This window comes from Sphaeramia orbicularis, chromosome 21 (assembly GCF_902148855.1).
Source record: "Sphaeramia orbicularis chromosome 21, fSphaOr1.1, whole genome shotgun sequence".
Taxonomy (NCBI): Eukaryota; Metazoa; Chordata; class Actinopteri; order Kurtiformes; family Apogonidae; genus Sphaeramia; species Sphaeramia orbicularis.
This window is the reverse complement of record NC_043977.1, coordinates 10,635,700-10,651,400: the sequence shown is the minus strand read 5'-3', so window position 1 is coordinate 10,651,400 and position 15,701 is coordinate 10,635,700.

Sequence of the window (15,701 nt, the reverse complement as noted above, 5' to 3'; positions counted from 1 at the left end):
TGGAAGAGACTCGTAACCAAAGACATTTTAAAGTTTGTTTTTATGAATGAATGACTTTTTCAGTCATAAAAATCACAAAACAACCACCAACAAAGTAAACGACTGAAGTACATTAACAACAGAAAACAAATACAATTACATAGAAATGTATCCGATTACACAATAGTGATAATATAACTGTGGTATTTTCACCAAGTAAAGGAACCAGAGGAACCAAAGGAACCAGAACAAGAGGAACCAAATGAACCAGAGGAACCAAAGGAACCAGAAGACCCAAAGGAACCAGAATAAGAGGAACCAGAGGAACCAAAGGAACCAGAACAAGAGGAACCAGAGGAACCAGAAGAACCAAAGTAACCAGAACAAGAGGAACCAAAGGAACCAGAAGAACCAAAGGAACCAGAACAAGAGGAACCAAAGGAACCAGAGCAAGAGGAACCAAAGGAACCAAAGGAACCAGAGGAACCTAAGGAACCAGAACAAGAGGAACCAAAGGAACCAGAACAAGAGGAACCAGAGGAACCAAAGGAACCAGAACAAGAGGAACCAGAAGAACCAAAGGAACCAGAAGAACCAGAACAAGGGGAACCAGAGGAACCAGAACAAGATGGAACCAAAGGAACCAGAACAAGAGGAACAAAAGGAACCAGAAGAACCAAAGAAACCAGAATAAGAGGAACCAGAGGAACCAAAGGAACCAGAACAAAAGGAACCAAAGGAACCAAAGGAACCAGAAGAACCAAAGGAACCAGAACAAGAGGAACCAAAGGAACCAGAACAAAAGGAACCAGAACAAGAGGAACCAAAGGAACCAGAAGAACCAAAGGAACCAGAGGAACCAAAGGAACCAGAACAAGAGGAACCAAAGGAACCAGAAAAACCAAAGGTACCACAACAAGAGGAACCAAAGGAACCTCAGGAATCAGAACCAGAGAGACCAGAACCAGAGGAACTAAAGTAACCAGAACCAGAGGACCAGAGGGACCAAGGGAACCAGAGGGAAAACAGAACAAGAGGAACCAAAGGAACCAGAACCAGAGGACCCAGAGGGACCAGAATCAGAGGAACCAAAGGAACCAGAACCAGAGGGACCAGAAGGACCAGAGGAACCAGAACTACAGGAACCAAAGGAACCAGAGGGACCAGAAGAACCAGAACCAGAGGAACCAGATGAACCAGAACCAGAGGAACCAAAGAAACCAGAATCAGAGGAACCAAAGAAACCAGAGCCAGAGGAACCAGAAAGACCAGAGAAACTAGAGGAACCAGCTCAGATGGTTCCACACCATGACATCATCCATCATCATGGTCCATGTGTCCAGAGCAGAGCCTGTATTTTTACATCAGTTCTTCATCTTCCATGTTTGATGGTCATTCCTGTTCTTACTCGGTCCAACAGAACCGGCAGTGTGACATCCAAAAATTGATGATGTTTCCATGTTCTGTAATTCATTGAATGTGGACGAGCTTCTGATTGGTCCAAGAACATGAAACAGTAGGAACTCAACCAGAGAACAGATGTGGGTTCTGAAATCAGACCCTGAATCTGAAAACCAGGACGATGAACCTCAACTATGTAAAATTAGTAGAAGATAAAGGTTTGACATGTATTTATTTAATGAGTCTGTGAAATTCCTCTGAAACTGTACGAACAGTTTCAATCACAAACATGATTAAAACATACATGTATAAAACCTAATTCCACAGATTAAATAAAAATAAAGTCTGTTCAGTTTCATTTTCTGATGTGAATCCTGCGTCCATTAGAAGAAACAGGCTGCAGTTCTCCCTTAGTCCATTAGGGGGAGCTGTGGGTCTGATGAAGGCCTGCACCATCACAGCCACAAGGTATGGATTCACCTGGAACTCCCTCCTCTTCATCATCATCCTCAATAATTCAAGCAGCTCGTTACCTCCTCCTCCTCTTCATCTGTTCACTGGCGCCCACCCACTGTCCTCCCATCATCCTCCTCTCCTCCCATCATCCTCCTGTCCTCCCATCATCCTCCTCTTCATCTCATTTACGTCTGCCTATTTCTCGTCTTTCCGTGTCTTATTTCTTCTGAAGTTGTTGAGTTTGACGTCACATGACCAGGGATCTGCAATGCTCTGACTGGTTCAAACACTCACTAATGTTTCAGACATGTTCTAATGTTCATGTTCTACTGGTTTATGTTTCCTTTAAATATCTGTATGTTCATGTTCTGATTGATTTGCCACCTTTAAATGTTGGTCTGATAGAACCGTCCAAACTCCTCCAGTTCAGAGTTTGCAGGTGCGTTGGTTCAGTCTCAGGTGTGATATGTACCTGTTAAAAGGATATCGGGTTTAGTTTGGACGGGTTTTGTGTGAAACTGTCTGGAAGAAAAACCAGAAAAAGAACAAAAAAAAAAAAAAAAAATCATGAACAGGTTTTAAGAAATGAGGGGAGTATAAAAGGTCAATGTAAAAAAGTAAAAAGGACAATAATGAAACACCCACATAGATAATAGGTTTAGTGATGTTGTAAATGTTCATTAATGTAAAATACAGTTAATCCAAATGAAATAGAGCTGAACATTCACAGAAATGGGTTTACTAGAGCTGAAAATCCATGACAATAGAACTAAATATTGATGAGTAGAATCAAACAATAAGCTGAATATCAGTGAAAATAGAGCTGAATATCATCAGAAAAGAGCTGAATATTGTGAATATTAATGAAAATAGAGCTAAATATTAGTGAGAACAGAGCTGAATAAACATAAAAGAGCTGAATATTAGTGAAATTAGATCTAAATATTAGTGAAAAAAGAGCTGAATATTAGTGAAAATAGAGCTGAATATTTGTGAAAATAGAGCTGAATATCGATGAGAATTTAGCTGAATATTAACAGGAACAGAGCTGAATGAGCAGAAACGAACTGAATATCAATGAAAATACAGCTGAATATTAGTGAAAATAGAGCCAAATATCCACGAGAATAGAACTAAATATAGTAGCAGAATCAAAAATTGAGCTGAATATCACTAGTCACTTTTCCATTGTTCCTCAAATTGAACAAATATAACTTGCGCATAAAAATTTGCCTAATGGGAAAAAGGTATTTTCGCCAAAACTCAGATGTTGATGGATGTTACAAGTGAAGAAGAGAACTTTTAAAAGAAACATGGTATGTGTGGCTGCTCGTCTTTCAGACAGGGGAAGCTCATTGTCAGCTTACATAAAAAAAAAAAAAGTCAAGTTATTTAAACATAAATTCGGCCCTCCGTTCCTTTTTAAGAAAATGGTCAGCGACCTTATCGGACCAAGTAGGCGTCTTTTCCAGGGACTGGACCAGGGTCCTCTCAATGGCCAGCACAGCTAGGCTGCTTAGACGGCCTTGGCCCATTGTGTTATTGTAAACTCACACAAGAAATGATTAAATTATGTAACTGAAACAAGAAAACGTTGAAATTATGTTAAATTCAAATAAGGAAGTACAACGAGTGTGTTTTATTTACAGTGCAAGAAATGAATAAGTCATTTCGTAGCGGTTTCTCTCTCGATTTCACAGCAGAATGCACGATGGTATTAAACTGAACTGTCAGTGAAGGAGTAGATCTCAAAATAGCTGTTAATCAAACAGGATTCAGCCTTTCGACTAATCCTCCAATTAGCACATGGAAGCCCAGCATCTAGCCCAGCTGAGCTCCGCCCACAGCTCCATTCACCCCCAGACAGGCCGAGCGTCCGGGGGCGGGACAACATTGTGGCATTTATCCAATTACAGTCCAGTTTTGAGGCAATGAAGTCCCATTGAAGTGCATGGACGCTGAGCATCTATGGGCAAATGCACTGACCATAGATCGTATGAGAAAAACGCGCAACGGGAATGTATGAGAAGTGAACAACATGGAGTCCGTTGATTTGTGATAAAGCCGAATCTGAACGAACTCATCTGTGAGATGAATGCGTTCTAACACATTTGTAGTCAATGAAATGTCAACACAACCGTACATATTTGACCATTTAATTTTCGTAATTTTAGGGGAAGCTGAGCTTCCCTCACAGTCTTTGAGAAATCGCCTCTGATGGACACACCAGGAAGCAAATAATTTTTTAATTTAGTACCGGATAGAGGTGTAATATATAAAAATAATGACAATATCTGTAAATCAACACAATATGTAAGTTCGTTGGCATGTTTATGAAATGACTTCTTGGGTCATCTCACGTTAATAAATAAATCATCGCATTTGTGATTTAATGGAAAAACTGACAATACGCACTTCTGTTTTTTTTTCGACATTTAGTAAATATCGGTAAATTTTTGCACGTATGTCTAATGGAAAAGTAACTGGTGAGAACAGTACTGAATAAACAGAACAGAGCTGAATATCAATGCAAATAGAACTGAATATCAATCAGAATTTAGCTGAGCATTGACTAGAATAGAGCTGAATATCAATGAAAATAGAGATGATTATAGATTAGAATTTAGCAGAATATTAGCAAGAACAGAGCTGAATTAACAGAAAACAGCTGAATATTGTGAAAACAGCTGATTATTAGTGAGAACAGCACTGAATAAACAGAATGGAGCTGAATATCAAACGAAATAGAGGTTAATATAAATCTGAATTTAGCTAAATAAGAGTGAGAAAAGAGCTGAATAAACTGAACTGTCCTGAATAAACTCATCTGAGCTGAACACCAGTCAGAGGTCAACACATGTGGGTGTTGTGTCAACAGTGTGTTGTCCATCACTCTCATCTTGCAAAGGGTCAGAGGATGGTGTTGATCCTGTATGTGACATATGTGATGTATGTGGTATATGATGGCCCATCATCATCATGGCGACAGCTCTGTGTTTGACGCCGCGTCTCATCGTCCTCGTGTAAACCTGTTAAAAGCTCCATTTTCTTCTACTTCAGTCATTGAAAGATAACATGTGGAGTGTCAGCGTCAGATCAGTGATCAGACCTGCTGAAGGTCAGAGCAGCCGGCAGCCAATCAGCATCCGCCGAGCCGCCGCCCACTGTGCTTTTGTGTGTCTCATGTTGTGGGTCTCAGTGGACAGAGCTGTTTGTGCCGGAGGTCAGTAAACGCCTCACAGACCGAGGTGTGTGTTTACTCTGCTGTTATAGATTTTATCTGCTGTGTGTCATGTAAATGAAGATTCAATGAATTAATAAGAGAAAACCTTGACAATGATGTAGGAGCATGAAGACAACCAGACAGTGGACAGTAGAATATTCAGAGGATGAACTCTAGGACCTACTGAAGTGGTGGACGTTTGATTTATGTCAGACTGACAAAGAACCAGCAGATCTCAGAAACTAGACTCACATCAATGGACAGTATGGACAATATATGGACAGTATGGACAATATGGACAATACAAACAGTATATAGACAATACGGAAAATATATGGACAATACAAACAGCATATGTACAATACAAACAATATATGAACAATACAGACAATATATAGACAAATGGACAGTATATGGACGATATGGACAAAAACAAACAATATATGGACAATACAGACAATATATGGAAGATATGGACAATACAAACAATATTTGGACGATACAGACAATATATAGACAATATGGATGATATGGACAATTGTTCATTGTTCACATTATTCTCTAAATAATGTCCAGAAAAATGGACACATTGGGCATTTGAGTTTAGTTTGTGTTAGTTTATATAAATAAGTAGATCTGTTCAATTCCGTTATTTCGATATTAAAATAAGTTTAATGTGGTTTGAAAAGATTTTATGAATATTTTTTACATTTATAATATTGAGGGATCCTGTTATGACATGTATGTATTTAGTGTTTTTATTGCACTTTTATCCATTTATTCAGTTTAAGGACGCACATATATTAAACTGTGAATATAAGGGTTGTATTGAAGAATAGTAGATTCAAATGGAACAGCTGTAATAATGCACGAATGTGACTGGTTCTATGGGTCATAAAGGGTTAAACACGTACAGGCTGACTTTAATGAAGGTCATGTGACCTTGGTGTGGTCCAGTTCTTTCGTACTGAGGCGTTTCTTTGTGTCATTTCCTGCGTCCGTTTACTTTCGTGCTCTTCTGTGTGTTTTATGTTTCATCCTCCCTCCGTTTCGCTCATGAGGATATTTTAAGGAGCTCAGATCAGGTAATAAATCGTCCGCCCTCTCCGTTCGCTCCACAGCCTCCACAGTGCAGTTTAAATCAATTACACCACGCTGTTTGCTCTTCCCAGCATGCTTTGCCTGTTGTGCGGCGCTGACCTTGTAGAAACCCTGAGAGACGTTTACAGCAGAACAAGGTGCAGCGCTAATCACTGGGATGTAAATTTCTCTCCCGATGGGCGCCGGATGGGGGAGGGGGGACTGGGGTGGGAATGAGGTGCATTTACTGACCCAGGTGACTTCCTCTTTCTCCCAGAATTCCACAGTGCACCTGGGCCCAGTGTTTTGGGGTCTTTGGGTCAACTGGTTTTACATGCTACACCAACCCAGAGTCCCGTCTGATGGACCATTTGGCATCCCCAAAGACGTCATCGCCCTGGCAACCAAACAAGATGATGCACCTTCAGCCTTCAGTAAAGAGGAATGAAGCAAAACGCTGTGTCATGAAACGGAAGCAGAGTCGACTTCTATGGCGTTTCAGGATAAAGCTTTCCATCACGATAATGAAAGTGAAACAAATTGAGACATCACTGACGAAATCAGCCAAAACCAAAATGGCTGATATCCAACTAAATATCACATAAACGATACGTTTTGAAACCTTGACAACACAACAGGTCCATTTACACTCACCACAAACACAACAAATGTACAAAACATTCTAAGAAAACACCTAAAAAATACAGCATCCCTGTTGCATTCAGGGCTCGACACGGTTCAGGCCACGTTTCCTATGTTTTCCTGGTGGTCCTGAACGCCTCCTGGGGTTGTCCGTCCTGCAGATGATGTGATCGGTTCAGACAAACCACAGGTTTACACACGATGTTAAACCACGTCCACCTGAGTCTGTACCGTGTCAACGACAGCGTTCGACCATCTGCCATTGATTTGATCTCCCATGAGGCCGAGCTGCTCAACACTTCAGGGTGAGATTATTGATCCACCTGTTGGCCAATCAGAAACGAGGTCAGTCGGGAAGAGACTTCGTTTAATTACTTCAACCACATCAACAACATGGACTACAATTTTATTGAAATGCCTGTGTTGGTGACATTTTTTTCTACATCTGTACCCCAGATACTACATTACCCATGAGCCCCAGCAGCTGCCAAGGGCATAGAAGACTCAAACATTTTTATTCAGGGTACAAACTTGAAGATAAACAGTGAGACTTTGTAGAAATAAAAGAATATGATGCTCAGGGACTGGATATTTACTGCTGAAATATGTTTTAATTGTAATTGTGTTTTTAATCTGTCTTTCCATTTTTGTAAAGCACTGTGAATTGCTCTGTGTATGAATTGTGCTATACAAATAAATCTGCCTTGCCTTGAAATGCACCATGGGAGTTGGAGTCTAACTCATTTTAGGTATTGTGGTTACATTTTTATTATAATTTGTGTTTATTACAGTATAGTTGTGTGGTGGTTACATGTGAGGCTCAGCTTGAACTTGACGATGCAGACATACATAATTTTTGTTAAAGATATTTAAATATTTCACTTAAGTTTTGTTGAAGTTTTCTTCTGATATAAAATCTTTTACTTGGGATAAAACTTTTGTCTCATTGCATTAAAACACCTCAAACTTTCTCGTCAAAGTGAAACTCAGTGTTTCTTCTAATTAACTGAAGCTACCGATTAAACTGCAGAAACGAGAAGATGAGACGCTCTGGAATTCAGTGTCCACTGCTGCATTATGGGAGTTGTAGGCACACAGAGTATTGTCGTGAAGGACTCAGCTCTTTATTAACTTTTCATCATCTTTTAATACTTCAAAAAGTAAAGAAAATACTTAAACCCAAAATATTAAATTTGATTCTGGTTTTCTCTCAAAAATACTCCAACGATGAAGATGACAATGAAGACAACAATGATGAAGACAACAGTGAAGAAGACAACAGCGACAAAGACAACAGCGACAAAGACAACGACGACAAAGACGACAAAGATGACGAAGACGACGATGACGAAGACGACGGTGATGAAGACAACAGTGACGAAGACAACAACGACGAAGACAACAACGACGAAGACAACAACAACGAAGACAACAGTGATGAAGACAATGACAATGAAGACAACAACCACGAAGAAAACGACAACGAAGACGACAACGAAGACAACGACGAAGACGATGATGGGAACAACAGTGACAAAGACAACGACGAAGACGAAAACGATGACGATGAAAACGACGACAATGAAGATAGCGAAGACAACAACGTAGACAACAACAAAGATGATGATGACGGCGAAGATAACAATGAAGACAACGATGAAGATGATGACAACGATGACAACAAAGGCAGAGATGACGACAGCGACACCAGACACAGCACCTTCACAAACAGCTCATGTCCTATCAGTCAGTTGGATAAAAACCTGTAAACATCAGTGTTCATTTACTGTTTCTGATGTTTTCTTGTATATTTCTAATAAAACTACAAGATGTAATGTCCTGTCCTCAGTCTATTCTCCATTCCAGAGGGTGATTATATGTAAATGAGTTGTTAATGAGCAGAATTGGTCATAAATCCTGTCTAAATAAGCAGGTGTTGGTTTCTGACCTCCTTGTGTTCAGACTTTGATTAAACGCCTCACTTCTACATGTTGTGTGTTTGTGTGAATGTATTAAAACGGTATTTGCTGGTTAAACGTCTAAACACAGGAAACACAAACCCATGCGAGGCTGACGAAGGCAGACAATGAGGCTGCTGATTGTTTGTGCATGACGGAGCGCTAATGAAGGCGCCGTGGTTGAAGTGAACCTGCATGTGTTGGTCTGGTTCAGGTGCAAACAGCTGCAGGAGATCCGACACTTTCACTTCACAGATTCCTGCTGAGACAAAGCGCCTCGGAGCAGACGGCGTGAAACTCCACTCCTCCTGCCAAACGCCATGAAATTGGCTCAGGGTGTTTAGTCTTTGTTTACAGCCGCTCACATCTCCTTCTGCTGCCAGCGTCCTGATAACATGGTTTGATATTAAGCAACAAATTAACGTGCGCTGACATAATAAACACGACTCAATAGCGTTTGTTCCTTTTACACTGACGCCCCAGGCTCTGTTAACTAAACAACTATTATTACAGACGCACACGGGAACTTTCATATCAATAATTTATACATTTACATTTTAATTAATAACTATACATCCATGGCAGCTGCAGGTTTCACATTTACACAAACATTTAGACACAGGATCACATTTAATAATATCCCATAAACTACTGGAATGTGTAAATACGACATACACAAGGACAGGGTTTAAAATAACCATGTATTTATGTATTTTACTGCCATCATCATCATTTGTCCAGATAATTATATTTAATAAATACATTTACATTTTCATATTAAAATGTACAGACATATTAACAGGTCATTTCCTCCTGATTTATCTCATATTTACCTGTAAATTAACCCTAAAGTTCAGGATGTACAATTAGACGGTTTTATCCACTCTTTAAATCTTCTACCTCTGCTCTGATTGGTCAGATGTTATAAAATCTGCCTAGCAACAGCACACATTCTTCCACTGGCTCCATAACCAAATAGAAGTTGAAAAATCTGACTCCTCCTCCCCGTGTTAAATCTCCTCCTACTCTGTTTAGGCTCCTCCTTCTCTTTTGAAGCCCCTCCTCCTCCTCCTCTGTTGAAGCCCCTCCTCCTCTGCCTCCTCTGTGACACAGATGTGAGGACCTCCTCAGTGGCGTCCTAGGCCTGTTGGTATTAAACTAATCCATTTCTGACGCTCCAGACTCACCTGAATCCATTCTTCATGTTAATAAAGTTCACTTTCTGCTTTTCTAAAGTATCTGACTGTCACAGAACTTGGCGCCGCAGCTGGAAGTGAAGGATTATTTCCTGCTTTCGGCTGCAGGACGGCGGCTCCGTGACATTTTTGTTCGACTCCCTCAAAGGCCTCGCCATCAATATGTGCACGGCGCCTAAATGCCACGACGGCGGTCCGTCAGAAGTCGAGTTGACGCTAACCAAACCAAGGCCTCACCTGCCAAAGAGCCGTAGAGCCGTTCATCACACCGCTGCTCAGCCTCCGTTAAGACACACGGCCCGATTCCAGCTCACAGTGTGAGTGAAGCAGCAGAAATCTAATTTCATGGTGCGTTCACTGCCCGTCCTCAGTCACGGCACTAATCTAATATCTGAGCCTTCAGATTGGTTTATGTTGCTACAGCTGCACAGTTAGTGTAATAATGGTCTTTCTATTACAGCTCCAACATGTACATGCTCTTTTTATAATTGTTGCAGGATGTTTGGGCTCAAATACAACACACACTCATTCAGCTCGACCACAATGCATTATGGGGAACAAGGAAACGCTCCTGCTGCACAGAAACTACTCACAGAAGGAAGAGAAAAAGTCTGACAGCGACTCAAGTTGGATGGAACTTTCTTTGGTTAGAGGCTTCAGGAGTTTCCTCTGTCTGCTTTGTGATGTTTCCACCGGTGACAGATCCACAGTAATTAGTGTGATTGGACGAGGCAGCGTCTCGTTAACAGACGGAGCTTCAGTTTTAGCAGAAACAGTCTGATAATGGAATAAGTTCTGGAATCCTGGTGTTTTTTGAGTTTATGTTTATGCACTTGGCAGATGCTTTTTTCCAAAGCGACTTACAGGGGAAAACCAATCAAATCACTCAATCAATCAAATTTTATTTATATAGCGCCAGATCACAACAAAAAAGTTATCTCATGACACTTCATATATAGAGTTGGTCAAAACCAGACTCTAAGCAAATTTACAGAAACCCAACAGAATCCTCCAGGAGCAAACACTTGTGACTGGTGACAGTGGCGAGGAAAAACTTCCCTTTAACAGCAGAAACCTGGAGCAGACCCAGACTCCTGGAGGATGGACATCTGCCTTGACCAGTTGGGGTTAAAGAGAGAGGGTAAAGAAAGAGAAAAAGAGAGAGCGATAGAGATAGAGACTGGGGGAGAGGGGGAGAAGGGGGAGACACATGGAGGCAGTTGAGGATAAGTGAGTGATGATGATGAAGGCAGGAGAGAGGCAGGACCACCGCAGCAGGTCCAGAGATAATCCAGGGAAAATCTGTGATAATCCTGGGAAAAACATTATTAAAATATTTAAAATGGAATGTCTGACAGTGCTAGGAGCGGAGGTGCTCTCGGAAGAGCTGGGTCGTCAGGAGCTTTTTGAAGATAGGCAGGGATGCCTCTGTTCTCGTAGTGCTCGGTAGAACGTTCCACCAACGTGGAACGACTCATGAAAAGAGCCTGGATTGTCTTGTACAAGGTCTGGGGACCACCAGACAACGTTCCCCAGACGAGCAGAGTGGTCGTGGGGCAACATAAGCTTTTATCAGTGCACCTAAGTTGGTAGGAGCAGACCCACTGAGAATTTTGTAGGCTAGGATTAACGATTTGAATTTGATGCGGGCAGCTATGGGTAGCCAGTGTAACTCAATAAGTAACAGGGTGACATGTGCCCTTTTAGGCTAATTGAAGACCAGACACGCTGCTGCATTCTGGACCATCTGTAGTGGTTGGACAAAACAAGCTGGGAGGCCTGTTAGAAGAGCATTGCAGTAGTCAAGGCGGAAGATAACCATAGTCTGCACCAGGAGCTGGGTGGCCTGTTCGGTTAGGTATGGCCTGATCTTTCTTAGGTTGAACAGAGTGAAACGACATGATCGGGTGACAGAGGCAACGTGATCTGTGAAGGTCAACTGATTATCAATCATGACTCCAAAACTTCATGCTACATTGGTAGGAGCCAGAGATAAGGAGTCAGTACTGATGGAGATGTCATGCTGTATGGCTGGCATAGCTGGGAAGACCAGCAGTTCAGTTTTGGACAGGTTCACCTGAAGGTGATGGGCTTTCATCCATGCAGATATGTCAGAGAGACAGTCTGAGATTCGCGCTGAGACTGTGGAGTCATCAGGTGGGAATGCCAGATAGAGCTGGGTATCATCAGCATAGCAGTGATATGAGAAGCTGTGTGAGTGGATGATGTGACCGAGTGAGGTGGTGTATATGGCAAAAAGGAGGGGGCCCAACACAGAGCCTTGGGGGACCCCCGTGGTGAGGCGGTGAACTGCTGATGTGTGCCCTAGCCAGGACACTTTGAAGGACCGACCAGTGAGGTAAGATTGAAACCAGGAGTGTGCATGGCCTGTGATGCCCATGTTCAAGAGTATGGATAACAGGATATCGTGATTGACAGAATCAAATGCTGCTGATAAATCGAGTAGAATGAGTACTGAGGACTTGGCTGTTGCTCTAGCCTCTTTCAAGGCTTCCGTCACAGACAACAGAGCTGTTTCAGTAGAGTGGCCGATTTTGAAGCCAGATTGGTTGACGTCAAGTTGTGACATCCATTCACTCGTTCATTCATTCATTTATTCACTCGTTCATCCATTCATTCATTCATCATGGTCCTGCTAAGGCTAAGTGTTGATCAGACCGATGGTTTGAAGGTAAAGCATCTTCACCTCGTCAGTGTTTGTCGTCAGAATGATGATGAAACATTAATGAATCCAGTAGAAACAGCTTTAATGAACGTAAGAATGAACATGAACGTATAAATGTGTAGAAACACAAACATGTTCAAACTCCTGAAGACATGAAGTCATTGTGAACTCTGTGAACCCGTGTTCTGACACCAGAACTGTGACATCAGAACGTCCCTCCCTCTGTGTCTGATTGGCAGGTGTGTGTTGGTATCAGAAGGCGTTTTATCATTGGGTCGGGCCCGGTACCGGTATTGGCTTCCTGTCGCCACAGTTTTACTCCATTAATAAAAGGAGCTGCAGCGACAGCAGAAAGCCAAAGCTCGTCCTTTGTCTCCGAGACAATGAGCATCTGACTCATCACAGTTTCTATCTTTTTAACCCACAAACACCCAAACTACTTTAGTGGCACTTCCCAAATGGACTTTTATTTACATTTAACCTTTATTAAATTATTTATCAGCATTTATTACAATATTATCCTCTATATTTCATATTTTTCAGTGTAAATCCTGTATTTTCCTATATTTAATTCACGGATGATGTAGATGGTGTTCATTAAAGCTCAGAGTAAATTCAAAGGTTATATATTTAGGTTAAGATTTTATATATATATATATATATATATATATATATATATAAAATCCAAGTCCATGGGTTTTTCGGGCGAATCGATGTCATAGAAGATGACGCTGTTTCCACAGTAACTATGGAGCCTCTGAACGTCCAAATGGGTCATATCTGATGACCATGAAAAGATGACAAACTGTATTTTACATCAATTATTTACATGTATTGATAGGATTAGTGGGTCAGCAGATATTAAACAGTTACATCACTAGATGGTTTAAGTCGATGGTGGATATTTGGGTCTTTAGGGGGTAAATAAGTCAACTCTTTTCCACCTTTCGCTGTTGTATGGGTGGTGACGCCCCCTGTTGGCCATCCCATGTTCTATTTGTGATTGTACAGTAAAGCCTCTGCTGGAGGTCAGAGTAAAGGCTGAACACACAGCGTTTCCTCTGAGGTCAATATCCCATTTTCCTACGTCTGTCCTTTCATAACCAGCTGCTCTCCATGTGCATCCACGCTGCACCTCCAATAAAAGCTTTACACTGCTGGGATCAATACTTATTGATCGCTACCAGATATTTAGTTCATCCATCCAATTAACTCGGGTCGAAAACACAGAAAGGCGTCCCGTTGTTTTTCCTGGTGACTGTACAAACAGCGGCTGTTTGTCGACTGCCTGCCGAGCGGCAGCGGCGCCATCGATTCAGCCTGGATTTGACTGTAAAACACATCAGGACCCAAACAAAGTCTGGACTTCCTGTTGGGCTTTTTCAGACCAAGGCGAAGCTGCAGTCACAGAGGAAAAAACCCACAGAAAGTTAATATAGGGTGGTGAAACTTTATGGTATTTTATTACATTATTTTATTTCAGTTCTGTTGAATAAACATCAGAAATCAAACACTATACACTGTAAAAACTAATACATCATGAATAAATGTAATAATTTAATTTGACTTAATTTTCACTCTAAAACATAGATTTAAGTTTGTATTTGTCATTATTTCTAGGTTATTCTGTTATTATTTTACTGTTCTAACCTGTTTTAGATCATATTGGACTAGATGTGGAACCTGAACTAAACCTGGTTCTGATGTTTTACAGCTGTGGAGTATTTTTATTTAGTCATTTAATACTAGAATAGTTCATGTATATGCACTGAATAGATTTCCCCCATTGTTTTTGTCGTAGTTTGAATCATTTGTGACATTTTTTAAGTTGTTTGTGTTCTTCTGTTTTCTAACTTCAACAGATGAACATCAGCCCTGTCAGCAACGCTGCCTTGTTTAGTTTCTTATGTTTCTGTTGATTAATGAACAGCTGTTGAAAACACTGCTGCATGAAGTCTGTCACAACAGGACTACAGGGTTTGGAGGAAACCAGCCAATCTGACGAGGACAAACCAACGTGTCGGTCAATCAGGAGAGAGGCTTATACACAAGACAAACACAGGTTAATGGTTATTCTGGGATGGATTCAGCTCCTGAAGCTTTAACTCATGATCACATCTGTAAATACAAAACCTTTAACCCTTTATAGTTCACTCATAGAAATACTATGAAATTCAAAATTTAAACCTTAGTGTGCAACTGGAGACAAGACTTTATTACTTTGGTAAAATTTTTCTAAATTTTTTGTCGTGTAGAAAATCAAGGTCAATGAAGTTACCATATTTAGTTCCTTGTTCATAAGTGACAAAAAAAAAAAAAAAAAAAAAAATATATATATATATATATATATCCAAGAAATACATCAGAAACATCATTCCTTACATTAGTACCATTACTTCATGGTACCTAACAAAGCAGGTACACTCACTGTTTATGCAGAGGTGGACCTTACAGACCCTGGAGACCACATTAGACCTTAGATCAGGGGTGGGCAACTCCAGTCCTTGAAGGCCAGTCTCCTGCTTCAGATATTTCCCTCTTCCAGTCACACCTGGTTCAATGAATGATCAGCTCATCATCCAGCTCTGCAGAAGCCTCATAATGATGTAATGGCTTCCAGGTGTGATGGAAGAGGGAAATATCTAAAACATGCAGGACCAGCCCTCGAGGACCAGATTTGAATACCCCTGCCTTAGATTGTTGACTCACTATCCTCACTGGAACTGTTGCTGCCACTGTCTTGTAATGCATGCGGAAATGACCAAAAATAGCCACTAGCCCAATAAAGAGTTAACCTTACAGTATCCAGGTGAGCATATAATGCACACTTTGCACTTCATGTCATTAAAGGTCATACTATTTTTCACAATTTGATTTAGGTCAGAAATCAGAATTTTTGCATGATTTTTTTTTTTTTTATTCTGACCCATCCACTAAAATCAGCACATTGTAAACATGTTAAATTCCTACACTAACACCCTTCAACCAAGTGAGTACAAAATGCACACTGACACATTTTAGCATTTAACATTTGACCTAACCCAAAAAATAATAATGTATATTAACCAATGTTGGTGTTA